The sequence below is a fragment of the Balaenoptera acutorostrata genome, chromosome 2 (assembly GCF_949987535.1).
Source record: "Balaenoptera acutorostrata chromosome 2, mBalAcu1.1, whole genome shotgun sequence".
NCBI lineage: Eukaryota > Metazoa > Chordata > Mammalia > Artiodactyla > Balaenopteridae > Balaenoptera > Balaenoptera acutorostrata.
Genome location: NC_080065.1, coordinates 134898338 through 134913599, shown reverse-complemented (window position 1 = coordinate 134913599; position 15262 = coordinate 134898338). Strand labels below are relative to the sequence as shown.

The 15262-nt window shown below is 41.7% G+C and overlaps 1 pseudogene; it reads left to right on the top strand.

Annotated features, from left to right (window-relative positions):
• The first annotated feature begins 443 nt into the window (after positions 1-443).
• On the top strand, positions 444-14583 carry LOC103020643 (60S ribosomal protein L12-like; annotated as a pseudogene).
• Positions 14584-15262: the final 679 nt, after the last annotated feature.

Here is a 15262-nt window from a genome sequence, read left to right as displayed (position 1 = left end):
TAAAATGCACCTGTGCCTGTATTATCTAATAATCTCCTCAGGATTGTGGGTTAGAGTTCCACCGAAGAGAGACAATATCAAAGGTTGCAGCCACTGAGGTACCAAAGGATCAATCAGGTTAGAATCCCAATCCCTGGGTTAGAGCCCATGCATTTTTGTTTGCCTATGTCTGACTGTTTCCTTTGTTAGGATTGGCTAATAGGGGTTGGTTCTTCGATGACTATAGCAAAACTTTCTTGAACCTGGATTAATGGGGTGGGGGGGAGCGGTCCTCTGACCCAGGAGGTAAAAGCCATTGCTCCCTGACTAGAGAGCTTGCCTGACTGAGCTGTCGGAAGTTTTCACCTGTGCCTAATATAATTACCTGGTGGTATTGATAAAGGTGTGTATTCTTAATGAAACCAGCCCAGATTACCTTGTTGGGGCGAGAGGGTAAAGGGGAAATGAGGGAGCGTGAAGCAGGTAAGTCTCCACCCCAGAAGAACGTAACCCATGTCTGGGTTAAAGGAATTTCATACAAGTGGACATTTTGGGTTTTCCTCACTGAGAGTTTGAACCCTCTTTTGCATGAGCCAAACTCGCAGGGAGTTAGCATTGAAATGCTTTTCAGTATGTGTGTGTGTTTGTGTCTGTGTGTGTGTGTGTGTGTGTGTGTGTGTGTGTATGAACGTTTGCCGGAGGAACAAGCATTGGTGGTGATGCTAAAGGCCACATGCTATATGGAGGTCTTCGGCTGAATGTATTCTACCTGGAAATTTCCCAGGCGCTGAGCTGAGCTTGTCTTTGATCTCTGCTGGGGAGGTAAAATGTCTCCATCATCTACCTGGAAGATTAAACCCCAACATGCCCACACAAGAAGCCAAGGCTTGGTTGTTTCATCCTTTATACTCCTGAATTCCTCTCTCACATTCACCTCTGAGTCTCAGACAGCGTCCTCACTTTGGTTTCTTCAAGGTGATCCTGTCATTTCCTGCACCTGCCTCCCCATGAGGTAAGTTTATCCAGGTGGTGCGTGAGGCAGAGCCTGGGCTCTCCTAGGCCCCTCTGCAATAGGCACGCCTGCCCTCAGCACACGGGGGGAAACTCTTAGGAGCCTCTGACCACCGTGACTACAGTCTCGGAACTGCCAGGACAAATTTCTTGGCAGACAGGCAGCACGCGTGACATTTAGGCTACAGTGCTTGGCAACCATCTTTAATGGAAACCTTTTCAGTGTTCCCTAAGGGAACCTTCAAATCCAAGCTGGCCATCTTTGAGACTCTCCATTCTCCTTGTGGCTTCTCCAGAGAATTCTTTTTTTTTCTTTTTAAGTGAATGCTTTTTTTTTTTTTTTTTTTGGCTACGTTGGGTCTTGGTTGCTGCGCGTGGGCTTTTCTCTAGTTGCGGCGGGCGGGGGCTACTCTTCCTTGTGGTGCCCGGGCTTTTATGGGCGAGGGAGGGAAGGCCATTTTGTAGAGATTTTCAGTCCATAGACTGTTCTCAGCTCTTGGGTTTGAAACCTGGGATATTGACTAAGACTTTGACTTAGGGATTGCTTGTTTTGTGCTCTCTCTCCCCAAACATCCATTCTCGGGGGGGCCAGCTGACCCCTCAGAACAGGCACTAAGGTGGAGAGTAGTTGATGGGGCAAGCGGCCCGTGTGCCCAGGTGCTGCCTACAAAGGATCAAATCGGAGCCACAGATTGGCAAGTCCTGGTGCTTTCCTTCATCTCCCGTGAGCGCCCAGGTTTTCCAGGGGCAGCCAGCATTGCAGCATCACGCAGACCTCGAGTCTCTGATAAGAGTGTGGGTTGGGGTTGGGCCCCAACCATAAAGGCTGGGAAGAAGCGGCAGGCGTTTGGTGAAGGTAGTGTTTCCAGCCTCTTCTGGGGTTTTGCTGGATAAGAAGTCAACTATCTTGAGCACTACAGCGGAGGAAACCCAGTCAGCCAACTGCAGAGCCCAGCTTCACTAAGTGCTTGTTTTTCTTCGAGGAAGGAGTCCCGGCTGTGCTACCGTCAGCTCTCTGCCTTGCACTGTGGTTATCAACTTTCCTCAGATCAAGAGTAGGCAGGTACGTTCGACCTCCACTGGTTTTTCTAAGGTATTTTGCAAAATCAGAATTTGTGGAAAAGGTGTAAAATTATGGTTCAAGGGACGACCCTCAGTAAAACCTGTTTTGCCTGGTGGATTTTAAGGCGGATTCTTAACCACTGCGCCCCCAGGGAAGCCCCACACAGCCTGTTTTGGAGGGCAGTTTAACCGTGCCTCCCCATTTTACTGGACCCACCCGTGGACCCAGCAATCCGGAACGGATCCCCTCAGAAGGTGGCACACATGCACAGTCATTTAGGTGCTCGGATGTGCACCGCAGCGTTGTTCACAGTGGAGAAAAATCTAGTAACTAAAGTGTCCATTCAGTAGAGGAATGGTGGAAAAAATTATGGTACATTCATTTCATGAATACAGTGTAGCAATTTAAAAACTGAGGTAGCTCTCTATGTATTGACATGGAAAGACTTCTAAGATGTGTGATTAAGTGATAAACCCAAAGCCCCACAGTGCAATAAATAGCATTTACTACTGCTTTTTAAAACCGCACAATATGGCTGAGTGGATGGATGGATGGATCCATGGATGAGCATATAGCTGTGTGGACAAAGGTCAGGAAGGGTAGAGCATATACAGGATTCGTACCAGTGGCTGTTGCTGGGAAAGGGGCTGTGGTTGGGAGCAGGGTTTGTGGGGGGCACTTCCATCCGGGGGGAGAATAGATCCCTCTTTATGTATGACTATCTTGCAGTCAGCACTGGGGGCAAACAGGACGGTAGCGTGCTGCTGGGAAGGGATTCCTGGGATTACTGCTCTCTGCCTGGGTTCTGTATCTGCTGGTGTCCAGCTAGCTACTCTGCTAATGGCCTTTGCTGTTCATTTCTTTCTAAATGCCCTTCTTTTTTTCTTCCCTGCCTCTGCCTGGCAAAACACAACCCTCCCCAGGCTTGGCATTTATTCCAGACCATTTGAATGCTATAGAAGGAAATCTAATGGTAATATATTCCATACATTACCAGTTAGCTTTCCTTCTATAGCATTCAAACCAATAAAACCCCACAAATCTACAATAATAATAAAAAACACTTATTTCTCTCTCATCTACACCTCGTTCGGCTGACCTTGTTGGACTCAGTAGGGTTCACTCATGCATCTACAGGGCACCTGGGGATCCTGCTCCAGGCTGGGCTTAGCACAGGTACCTTAGCTGGTGCAGCTCTGCCTCACATGCTTCTCATCCTCGCCTTAGGACCAACAGGCCAGCTCAGTGATGCTAGAAGCATCCTCTTGTGTGTCTCCAGAGATTTGTCCATTTTATCTAAATTGTTGAAATGATGTACCTAGAGGATTTTATAGTATTCCCTTATTATCCTTTTACCTAGAGCATTTTATAGTATTCTCTTATTATCCTTTTAGTGTCTGTACACTAAAAGGGTGATGTTCGTGATGATGTCCCCTCTTTGATTCCTGACATTTGTAACTTGTGTCTTTCTTGTTTTGTTTTGCTTTTCTTGAATATTTTATTGGTTTTTTTTCAGTGAGATGGCTTTTGGCTTTACTAATTATTCTGTGACATTTTCTGAATTTCGTTCACTTCTGCAGTTATCCTGTTTCCTGCTTTATAGTTGATATGGGTTTAATTTGTTCTTTTCTGGATTCTTAAGGAAGAACTCAGATCATTGATTATTTTTTCATTCAATTAAAACATTTTCTAATTTCTCTTCGGATTTCTTCTTTGACTCGTGGGTTGTTTATAAGGATGCTGTTCAATTTCCACATGTTTAGATTTCCCAGTTATTGTCCTATTAATGATTTCAAGGTTAATTCTGTTATGGTACAAGGAATACTTTGTATGATTTAGATGTTTAAACTTTTTATGCTTTTTAAATGTTTAATGGTTTTTCATATAGATAAGAATATGATACATCTTGGTGAATGTTCCCTGTGTCCTTGGGAAGAATGTGTATTCTCTTATTGTTAAGTAGAGTATTCGCCAAATATCAATTAGGTCAAGTTGGTTTGTACTTTTGTTCAGGTCTTTTATATTCTTACTTTCTCTGTACTTGTACCATCTGTTACTGAGAGAGATGTGTCACCAGAAATTTGTCTATCTCTTCTTTCAGTTCTCAGTTTTGTTTCATGTATTTAGAAGCTCTCTTCTAAGGTGCATATACATTTAGGATAGTTGTATTCTTGGTAATTGACTTCTTTGTCATTATGTAATATTCTTCACTACCCCTAGAAATATTCCTTGTTCTGATGTCTGCTTTGGCTAATATTAATACAGCACTCTAGCTGTTTTTTTTTTTTTTTTTTTGATTACTGTTTACATGGAATATCTTTTTCCATCCTTTTACTTTTATCCTACCTATGTCTTTATATTTAAAGTGGGTTTCTTTTTTTTAAATTGTTATTGAAGTATAGTTGATTTACAATTTTGTGTTAGTTTCAGGTATAAAGCAAAGTGATTCATATATATATATATATATATTTATATATATAATTTAGATTCCTTTCCATTATAAGTTATTACAAGATATTGAATGTAGTTCCCTGTGCTATAAAGTAGGTCCTTGTTGTTTATATATTTTATATATAGTATTGTGTAGCTGTTAATCCCAAACTCCTAATTTATCCCCCCCTTCCTCTTTGGTAACCATAAGTTTGTTATGTCTGTGAATCTGTTCCTCTTTTGTAAATATGTTCATTTGTATAATTTTATTTTAGATTTCTCATATAAGTGATATACGATATTGTTTTTCTCTGTGTGACTTATTTCACGTAGTAAGATAATCTGTAGGTCATGTTGCTGCAAATGGCATTAGTTCATTCTTTTTAATGGCTGAGTGATATTCCATTATATATATATGTTTGTGTATATATATATGTGCCACATCTTCTTTATCCATTCCTCTGTCGATGGACACTTAGGTAGCTTCCATGCCTTGGCTGTTGTGAATAGTGCTGCTGTGAACATTGGGGGACATTTATCTTTCTGATCATTAGAAATTAAAGATGAAATTAGAGTTTTCATCTTTTCCAGGTATATGCCCTGGAGTGGGATTGCTGGATCATGTGGTAGCTCTATTCTTACTTTTTTAGGGAACCTCCATACTGTTCTCCATAGTGGCTACACCAATTTACATTCTAAAGTGGGTTTCTCGTAGAAGCAAATATTCGGTTTTGCTTTTTTATCCGGTATGACAATCGCGTTTAACTGGTGTAGAGCTGACCCCTGAACAATGTGGGTGTTCATCCATCTATTGCTTATCGTCGTCCCTCTGTATCCAAGGTTCCTCCTCATCCGTGGGGTCAACCAAGGCAAGGCCCTCATATCTGTCTCCTTGGCAGTCAACCTCACAATAACGCTCTTCCTTCTCTGAAAAGCCAGTCCCATAGTATTGGCTTTTATGCACGTTGGGTAGCGAGCCCTTGCTCAGTAACAGTTTTGGACTCCATGAAGGGACTCAGTCTTGTGACAGCCTGCCCGAGGCACTGTAGCCCCTGGCGGAGTGTGGGCCCTCACCACAGACCCTGAGTGGCCACCTAGACCGAATTCATCCAGAGGGTCAGCTGTCGAGTTCCTGCTTCCAAGATGTAGCCCTGCAGGCCCCTAAGTGCTCCTTTCACTTTTGAGAGAAGAATCAGCTCCTAAATAAGATGTCTTTGGGGGAGAGTAACCTTGTTAAAATGCACCTGTGCCTATATTGTCTAATAATCTCCTCAGGATTGTGGGTTAGAGTCCCACCTTAAGAGAGACAGTATCAAAGGCTGCAGCCACTGAGGTACCAAAGGATCAATCAGGTTAGAATCCCAATCCCTGGGTTAGAGCCCATGCCTTTTTGTTTCCCTATGTCTGTCTGTTTCCTTTGTTAGGACTGGCTAATAGGGGTTGGTTCTTTGAGGACTATAGCAAAACTTTCTTGAACCTGGATTAATGGGGGTGGGGGCGGTCCTCTGACCCAGGAGGTAAAAGCCATCGCTCCCTGACTAGAGAGCTTGCCTTACAGAGCTGTCGGGAGTTTTCACCTGTGCCTAATATAATTACCTGGTGGTATTGATAAAGGTGTGTATTCTTAATGAAACCAGCCCAGATTACCTTGTTGGGGCGAGAGGGTAAAGGAGAAATGAGGGAGCGTGAAGCAGGAAAATCTCGACCCCAGAAGAACGTAACCCGTGTCTGGATTAAAGGAATTTCATACAATTGGACATTTTGGGTTTTCCTCACTGAGAGTTTTAACCCTCTTTTGCATGAGCCAAACTAGCAGGGAGTTAGCATTGAAATGCTTTGCACTATGTGTGTGTGTGTGTCTGTGTATGAAAGTTTGCCGGAGGAACAAGCATTGGTGGTGATGCTAAAGGCCACATGCTATATGGAGGTCTTCGGCTGAATGTATTCTACCTGGAAATTTCCCATGAGCTGAGCTGAGGTTGTCTTTGATTTCTGCTGGGGAGGTAAAATGTTTTGATCATCTACCTGGAAGATTAAACCCCAGCATGCCCGCAAAGGAAGCCAGGGCTTGACTATTTCAACCTGTATACTCCTGAATTCCTCTCTCACATTCAGCTCTCAGTCTCAGACAACATCCTCACTTTGGTTTCTTCAAAGTGATCCTGTCATTTCCTGCACCTGCCTCCCCATGAGGTAAGTTTATCCAGGTGGTGCGTGAGGCAGAGCCTGGGCTCTCCTAGGCCCCTCTGCAATAGGCACGCCTGCCCTCACCACACGGGGGGAACCACTTAGGAGCCTCTGACCACCATGGCTACAGTCTTGGAACTGCCAGGACAGATTTCTTGGCAGACAGGCAGCACACGTTTAGGCTACAGTGCTTTGCAACCGTCTTTAATGGAAACCTTTTCAGTGTTCCCTAAGGGAACCTTCAAATCCAAGCTGGCCATCTTTGAGACTCTCCATTCTCCTTTGTGGCTTCTCCAGGGAATTCATTTTTTTTTTTTTTTTCCTTTGGCTGCATTGGGTCTTGGTTGCTGTGCTCAGGCTTTTCTCTAGTTGCGGCGAGCAGGGGTTACTCTTTCTTGTGGTGTGTGGGCTTTTATGGGCGAAGGAGGGAATGCCATTTTCTAGAAATTTGCAGTACATAGACTGTTCTCAGCTCTTGGGTTTGAAACCTGGGATATTGACTAAGACTTTGACGTAGGGGTTGCTTGTTTTCGTGCTCTCTCTCCTCAAACATCCATTCTCGGGGGGGCCAGCTAACCCCTCAGAACAGGCACTAAGGTGGAGAGTAGTTGATGGGACAAGTGGCCCGTGTACCCAGGTGCTGCCTACAAAGGAACAAAGGGTGCTCGGAGCCACAGATTGGGAAGTCCTGGTGCTTTCCTTCATCTCCCGTGAGCGCCCAGGTTTTCCAGGTGCAGCCAGCATTGCAGCATCATGCAGACCTCAAGTCTCTGATAAGAGTGCGGGTTGGCGTTGGGTCCCAACCATAAAGGCTGGGAAGAAGCAGCAGGCGTTTGGTGAAGGTAGTTGTTCCAGGCTCTTCTGGGGTTTTGCTGGACAAGAAGTCAACTATCTTGAGCCCTACAGGGGAGGAAACCCAGTCAGCCAACTGCAGAGCCCAACTTCACTAAGTGCTTGTTTTTCTTTGAGGAAGGACTCCTGGCTGTGCTACCATCAGCTCTCTGCCTTGCATTGTGGTTATCAACTTTCCTCAGATCAAGAGTAGGCAGGTACGTTTGACCTCGACTGGTTTTTCTAAGTTATTTTGCAAAATCAGAATTTGTGGAAGAGGTGTAAAATTATGGTTCAAGGGAGGACCCTCAGTAAAACCTGTTTTGCCTGTGTCAGAGCCAAATGACTTTTATTTATTACATCTGTCTCCTCCTTGGGTACCTCCACTCTTCCCTGTACTCAATTCAGCCCAGGGGCTACTCTGCCTCAGTCAGGGCAATATCCATTGAGATATGTTCCCACAGGTCTATAGGACCCGGATCAACCAAGGGGATTTGTATGTGTGCCCTCCTCCTTTTCTACACCTTATTTATATAATTGGGGGGAAAATACATATTTAATGCACAGCTCGCACCAGCAGGCAGACAGCAGAAGCACGGAAAATGACAATTCTTCAGCCTGTGGAATGAAAAGCCCATTCACAGAGAGACAGACAAAATGAAAAGGCAGAGGACTATGTACCAGATGAAGGAACAAGATAAAACCCCAGAAAAACAACTATATGAAGTGGAGATAGGCAGCCTTCCAGAAAAAGAATTCAGAATAATGATAGTGAAGATGATCCAGGACCTCAGAAAAAGAATGGAGGCAAAGATACGGAAGATGCAAGCAATGTTTAACAAAGACCTAGAAGAATTAACCAACAAACACCTAGAAGAATTAAAGAACAGACAGAGATGAACAATACAATAACTGAAATGAAAAGTACACTAGAAGGAATCAATAGCAGAATAACTGAGGCAGAAGAATGGATAAGTGACCTGGAAGACAGAATGGTGGAATTTACAGCTATGGAACAGAATAAAGAGAAAAGAATGAAAAGAATTGAAGACAGTCTGAGAGACCTCTGGGAAAACATTAAATGCAACAACATTCACATTATAGGGGTCCCAGAAAGAGAAGAGAGAAAGGACCCGAGAAAATATTTGAAGAGATTATAGTCAAAAGCTTCCCTATCATGGGAAAGAAAATGGCCACCCAAGTCCAGGAAGCACAGAGAGTCCCAGGCAGGATAAACCCAAGGAGAAACATGCTGAGACACACAGTAATCAAATTGACAAAAATTAAAGACAAAGAAAAATTATTGACAGTAACAAGGGAAAAACAACAAATAACATACAAGGGAACTCCCATAAGGTTAACAGCTGATTTCTCTGCAGAAACTCTACAAGCCAGAAGGGAGTGGCATGATATATTTCAAGTGATGAAAGGGAAGAACCTACAACCAAGATTGCTCTACCCGTCAAGGATCTCATTCAGATTTGATGGAGAAATCAAAAGCTTTACAGACAAGCAAAAGCTAAGAGAATTCAGCACCACCAAACCAGCTCTACAACAAATGCTAAAGGAACTTCTCTAAGTGGGAAACACAAGAGAAGAAAAGGACCTACAAAAAAAACCCCATAACAACTAAGAAAATGGTAATAGGAACATATTAATAATTACCTTAAACGTGAATGAATTAAATGCTCCAACCAAAAGACACAGGCTCACTAAATGGATACAAAAACAAGACCCATATATATGCTGTCTACAAGAGACCCACTTCAGACCTAGGGACATATTCAGACTGAAAGTGAGGGGATGGAAAAAGATATTCCATGCAAATGGAAATCAAAAGAAAGCTGGAGTAGCAATACTCGTATCAGATAAAATAGACTTTCAAATAAAGAATATTACAAGAGACAGGAAGGACACTACATAATGATCAAGGGATCAATCCAAGAAGAAGATATAACAATTATATATGCACCCAACATAGGAGCACCTCAGTACATAAGGCAACTGCTAATAGCTGTAAAAGAGGAAATCGACAGTAAAACAATAATAGTGGGGGACTTTAACACCTCACACCAATGGACAGATCATCCAGATAGAAAATTAATAAGGAAACACAAGTTTTAAATGACACAATAGACCAGATAGATTTAATTGATATTTATAGGTCATTCCATCCAAAAACAGCAGATTACATGTTCTTCTCAAGTGCACATGGAACATTCTCCAGGATAGATCACATCTTGGGTCACAAATCAAGCCTCGGTAAATTTAAGAAAATTGAAATCATATCAAGCATCTTTTCTGACCACAATGCTATGAGATTAGAAATCAATTACAGGGGAAAACACGTAAAAAACACAAACACACGGAAGCTAAACAATACGTTACTAAATAACCAAGAGATGACTGGAGAAATCAAAGAGGAAATCAAAAAATACCTAGAGACAAATTACAATGAAAACACGATGATCCAAAACCTATGGGATGCAGCAAAAGCTGTTCTAAGAGGAAAGTTTATAGCAATACAATCCTACCTTAAGAAACAAGAAAAATCTCAAATCAACAATCTAACCTTATACCTAAAGGAACTACAGAAAGAAGAACGAACAAAACTCAAAGTTAGTAGAAGGAAAGAAATCATAAAGATCAGAGCAGAAATAAATGAAATAGAAGCAAAGAAAACAACAGCAAAGACCAATAAAACTAAAAGCTGGTTCTTTGACAAGATAAACAACATTGATAAGCCTTTAGCCAGACTCATGAAGAAAAACAGGGAGAGGACTCAAATCAATAAAATTAGAAATGAAAAAGGAGAAGTTACAATGGACACTGCAGAAATACCAAGCATCCTAATAGACTACTACAAGCAACTCTATGCCAATAAAATGGACAACCTGGAAGAAATGGACAAATTCTTAGAAAGGTATAACCTTCCAAGACTGAACCTGGAAGAAATAGAAAATATGAGCAGACCAATCACAAGAAATGAAATTGAAACTGTGATTTAAAATCTTCCAACAAACAAAAGTCCAGGACCAGATGGCTTCACAGGTGAATTCTATCAAACATTTAGAGAAGAGCTAACACCCATCCTTCTCAAACTCTTCCAAAAAATTGCAGAGGGAGGAACACTCCCAAACTCATTCTATGAGGCCACCATCACCCAATACCAAAACCAGACAAAGATACTACAAAAAAAGAAAATTACAGACCAATATTACTGATGAATATAGATGCAAAAATCCTCAACAAAATACTAGCAAACAGAATCCAACAACACATTAAAAAGATCATACACCACGATCAAGTGGGGTTTACCCCAGAGATGCAAGGATTCTTCAATATATGCAAATCAATCAATGTGATACACCATATTAACAAATTGAAGAATAAAAACCATATGATCATCTCAATAGATGCAGAAAAACCTTTTGACAAAATTCAACACCCATTTATGATAAAAACTCTCCAGAATGTGGGCATAGAGGGAACCTACCTCAACATAATAAAGGCCATATATGACAAACCCACAGCAAACATCATTCTCAATGGTGAAAAACTGAAAGCACTTCCTCTAAGATCAGGAACAAGACAAGGATGTCCACTCTCGCCACTATTATTCAACATAGTTTTGGAAATCCTAGCCACGGCAATCAGAGGAGAAAAAGAAATAAAAGGAATCTAAATTGGAAAAGAAGTAGAACTGTCACTGTTTGCAGATGACATGATAACTATACATAGAGAATCCTAAAGATGCCACCAGAAAACTAGAGCTAATCAATGAATTTGGTAAAGTTACAGGATACAAATTAATGCACAGAAATCTCTTGCATTCCTATACACTAACAACAAAAGATCAGAAAGAGAAATTAAGGAAACAATCCCATTCACCATTGCAACAAAAAGAATAAAATACCTAGGAGTAAACCTACTTAAGGAGGTAAAAGACCTGTACTCAGAAAACTATAAGACACTGATGAAAGAAATCAAAGATGACACAAACAGATGGAGAGATATACCATGTTCTTGGATTGGAAGAATCAATATTGTGAAAATGACTATACTACCCAAAGCAATCTACAGATTCAATGAAATCCCTATGAAATTACCAGTGGCATTTTTTACAGGACTAGAACAAAAAATCTTAAAATTTGTATGGAGACACAAAAGACCCCAAATAGCCAAAGCAGTCTTGAGGGAAAAAAGGGGAGCTGGAGGAATCAGACTCCCTGACTTCAGACTATACTGCAAAGCTACAGTAATCAAGACAATATTGTACTGGCACAAAAACAGAAATATAGATCAATGGAACAGGATAGAAAGCCCAGAGATAAACCCACGCACCTATGGTCAACTAATCTATGACAATGAAGGGAAGGATATACAATGGAGAAAAGACAGTCTCTTCAATAAGTGGTGCTGGGAAAACTGGACAGCTACATGTAAAAGAATGAAATTAGAACACTCCCTAACACCATACACAAAAATAAACTCAAAATGGATTAAAGACCTAAGTGTAAGACTGGACACTATAAAACTCTTAGAGGAAAACATAGAAAAAACACTCTTTGACATAAATCACAGCAAGATCTTTTTTGATCCACCTCCTAGAGTAATGGAAATAAAAACAAAAATAAACAAATGGGACCTAATGAAACTTAAAAGCTTTTGCAAAGCAAAGGAAACTGCAAAGAAGACAAAAAGACAGCCATCAGAATGGGAGAAAATATTTGCAAATGAATCAACGGACAAAGGATTAATCTCCAAAATATATAAACAGCTCATGCAGCTCAATATTAAAAAAAAACAACCCAATCAAAATATGGGCAGAAGACCTGAAGAGACATTTCTCCAAAGAAGACATACAGATGGCCAAGAAGCACATGAAAAGCTGCTCAACATCACTAATTATTAGAGAAATGCAAATCAAAACTACAATGAGGTATCACCTCACACCAGGTAGAATGGGCATCATCAGAAAATCTACAAACAACAAATGCTGGAGGTGTGGAGAAAAGGGAACCCTCTTGCACTGTTGGTGGGAATGTAAATTGATACAGCCACTATGGAGAACAGTATGGAGGTTCCTTAAAAAACTAAAAATAGAATTACCATATGACCCAGCAATCCCACTACTGGGCATATACCCAGAGAAAACCATAATTCAAAAAGACACTTGCACCCCAGTGTTCATTGCAGCACTATTTACAATAGCCAGGTCATGGAAGCAACCTACATGCCCATCAACAGACGCATGGATAAAGAAGATGTGGTACATATATACAATGGAATATTACTCAGCCATAAAAAGGAACGAAATTGGGTCATTTGCAGAGATGTGGATGGATCTAGAGACTGTCATGCAGAGTGAAGTAAGTCAGAAAGAGAAAAACAAATATCACATATTAACACATATATGTGGAACCTAGAAAAATGGTACAGATGAACCGGTTTGCAGGGCAGAAATAGAGACACAGATGTAGAGAACAAACATATGAACACCAAGGGGGGAAAGTGGGGGGGTGGTGGTGGTGTGATGAATTGGGAGATTGGGATTGACATGTATACACTAATATGTATAAAATAGATAACTAATAAGAACCTGCTGTATAAAAATTAAAATTAAAAAATTGAAAAAAACAAAATACAGCTCTCTGTATATGCCTGAATGCCCTATTCCCTTGTTGGGAGGAGATCTACAAACAGAATTAAATGACTTTCTCACCAGAAGAAGTAGGCCTTAGAGAACTCCCAGATCAAGCGTACGCCCTGCCAACTGTGCAGGAGACAAGCCTCAACCAGAAGGTCCTGAACAAATTCTACAAAAGGTAAGAGTGGATGTTTGGGCTGATGGGAGGCAGGAAGTGCCAAGAGGGCTGACCCAATAGTGGTAAAATTCTGTCTAGATGCCAAGGCTCCAAATGTAAAGCAATACCCTTTAAAGAGGCACGTGAAGGAAGATACAAAGTCTTTGATAACCACCTTTCTTAAGTGCCAATTAATCTGACCTTGTCATATACAAAAAAAACTGGTACTGGAAATTGATTTGTACAGGATTTGAGAGTCACTAACCAAGTTGTAGATAGGTACATCTGGTAGTACCAAATCCTTACACTTTGTTTACAACTTTATTTGGAGACTTTTGCTGGTTTACAGTTCTGGACTTAAAAGATGCCTTTTACTGCATACCCCTGAGTCCCAGGAACTGTTTGCCTTTGAATGGGACAATCCAGAGATCATATATAACAACTGTATTGTTGGATGGTACTCCCACAGGATTTAAGAATGCCTCCACCATCTTCAGGGAAGTCTTATCCAAGGACTTAAGTGATCTCCCATTAAATGAGGGAGTCTCGCTGTAATATACTAATTATTAATAAAAATAAGGGAGCCTCAGACCAAAATACAATCCTCACTTTAAAGTTGCTGGCAGACTGGGGATATAAAGCCTCCAAGGGAAAAGTGCAAATCTCTCAACCAACTGTAAAATACCTAGGATTTGAGTTATCAGAAAGACGAAGACTTTCGGCTTGGAGGAGACCAAGGTGCAACTTATTCAGTCCTCCCGAATCCAGGTTCATCTGACCCCAGCTGCCCCCACCCTGCCGCCTAAGTTGGACCCCAACGATAGCAAAGTTGTATACCCGAGGTGTATCAGTGGGGAAGTTTATGCCACATCTGCCCTGGCCCCCAAGATCTGCCCCTGGGTCTATCTGCAAAATAAGGTTGGTGAGGACTTCGCCAAGGCAACTGGTGATTGGAAGGGTCTGAGGAGTACCATTCAGAACAGACAGACCCAGATTGAGGTGGACCTTCTGCCTCTGCCCTGATCATCAAAGCCCTAAAGGAACCACCAAGAGACGGAAAAAAGCAGAAAAACATTAAGCACAGTGGAAACATCACTTTTGATTGTCAACACTGCCTGATAGATGCATCATCAATCTTTAGCTAGAGAACTCTCTGGAACCATTAAAGAGATCCTGGGGACTGCCCAGTCTGTGGGCTGCAATGTTGATGGCTGCCACCTTCACGACGTCACAGATGACATCAACAGTGATGTGGTGGAATGCCCAGCTAGTTAAGAACTGCAAATAAAAATAATTTAATAAAGGGATATTTGATAACCATTTAAAAAAACAAAATTTACTACTGGACCATTAGCTAGGGTGACCGTACCCACCCTCAGAAGGCAATGGCGAGGATTCTCAGGAATGGCTAGGTTTTGTCCTATTTGGATTCCTAACTTTGGTCTCATGGCCAATTCCTATGTTAGGTTCTCAAAGGAAATGACAGCCATTAAGCTGGACTGTGGGATGCCATATGGAGTTCCACCCCATACAAATAATCAACAAAGTCTATTCTGGAAGATTTGACTGATCAGCCTTTAGAAAATTGGGATATGGAAATGTTCATGGACAGGAGCAGCTTCATAGACCAGGGACTCTGAAAGGCTGAGCATGCAATAGTAACTCATCAGGAAGTCGTAGAAGCAGAAGCCCTCCTCCAGGAATGCCTGCCCACAAGGCAGAGCTCAAAGCCCCCACGAGAGCCCTGCACCTTGGAGCAAAGAAAAAGGTAACCATTTATACCAATTCTATGCTTTCTCTGTTATACATGCACATGGGGCCGTATGGAAAGAGAGAGGTGTACTCTTTCAGGAAGGAAAGAAATTAAACATGCAGAGGAGATACTGGCCTTATGGGATTCTGTTATAATGCCAGAAGAAGTAGCCAAAGTATATTGCCCAGGCCACTGAAAGAC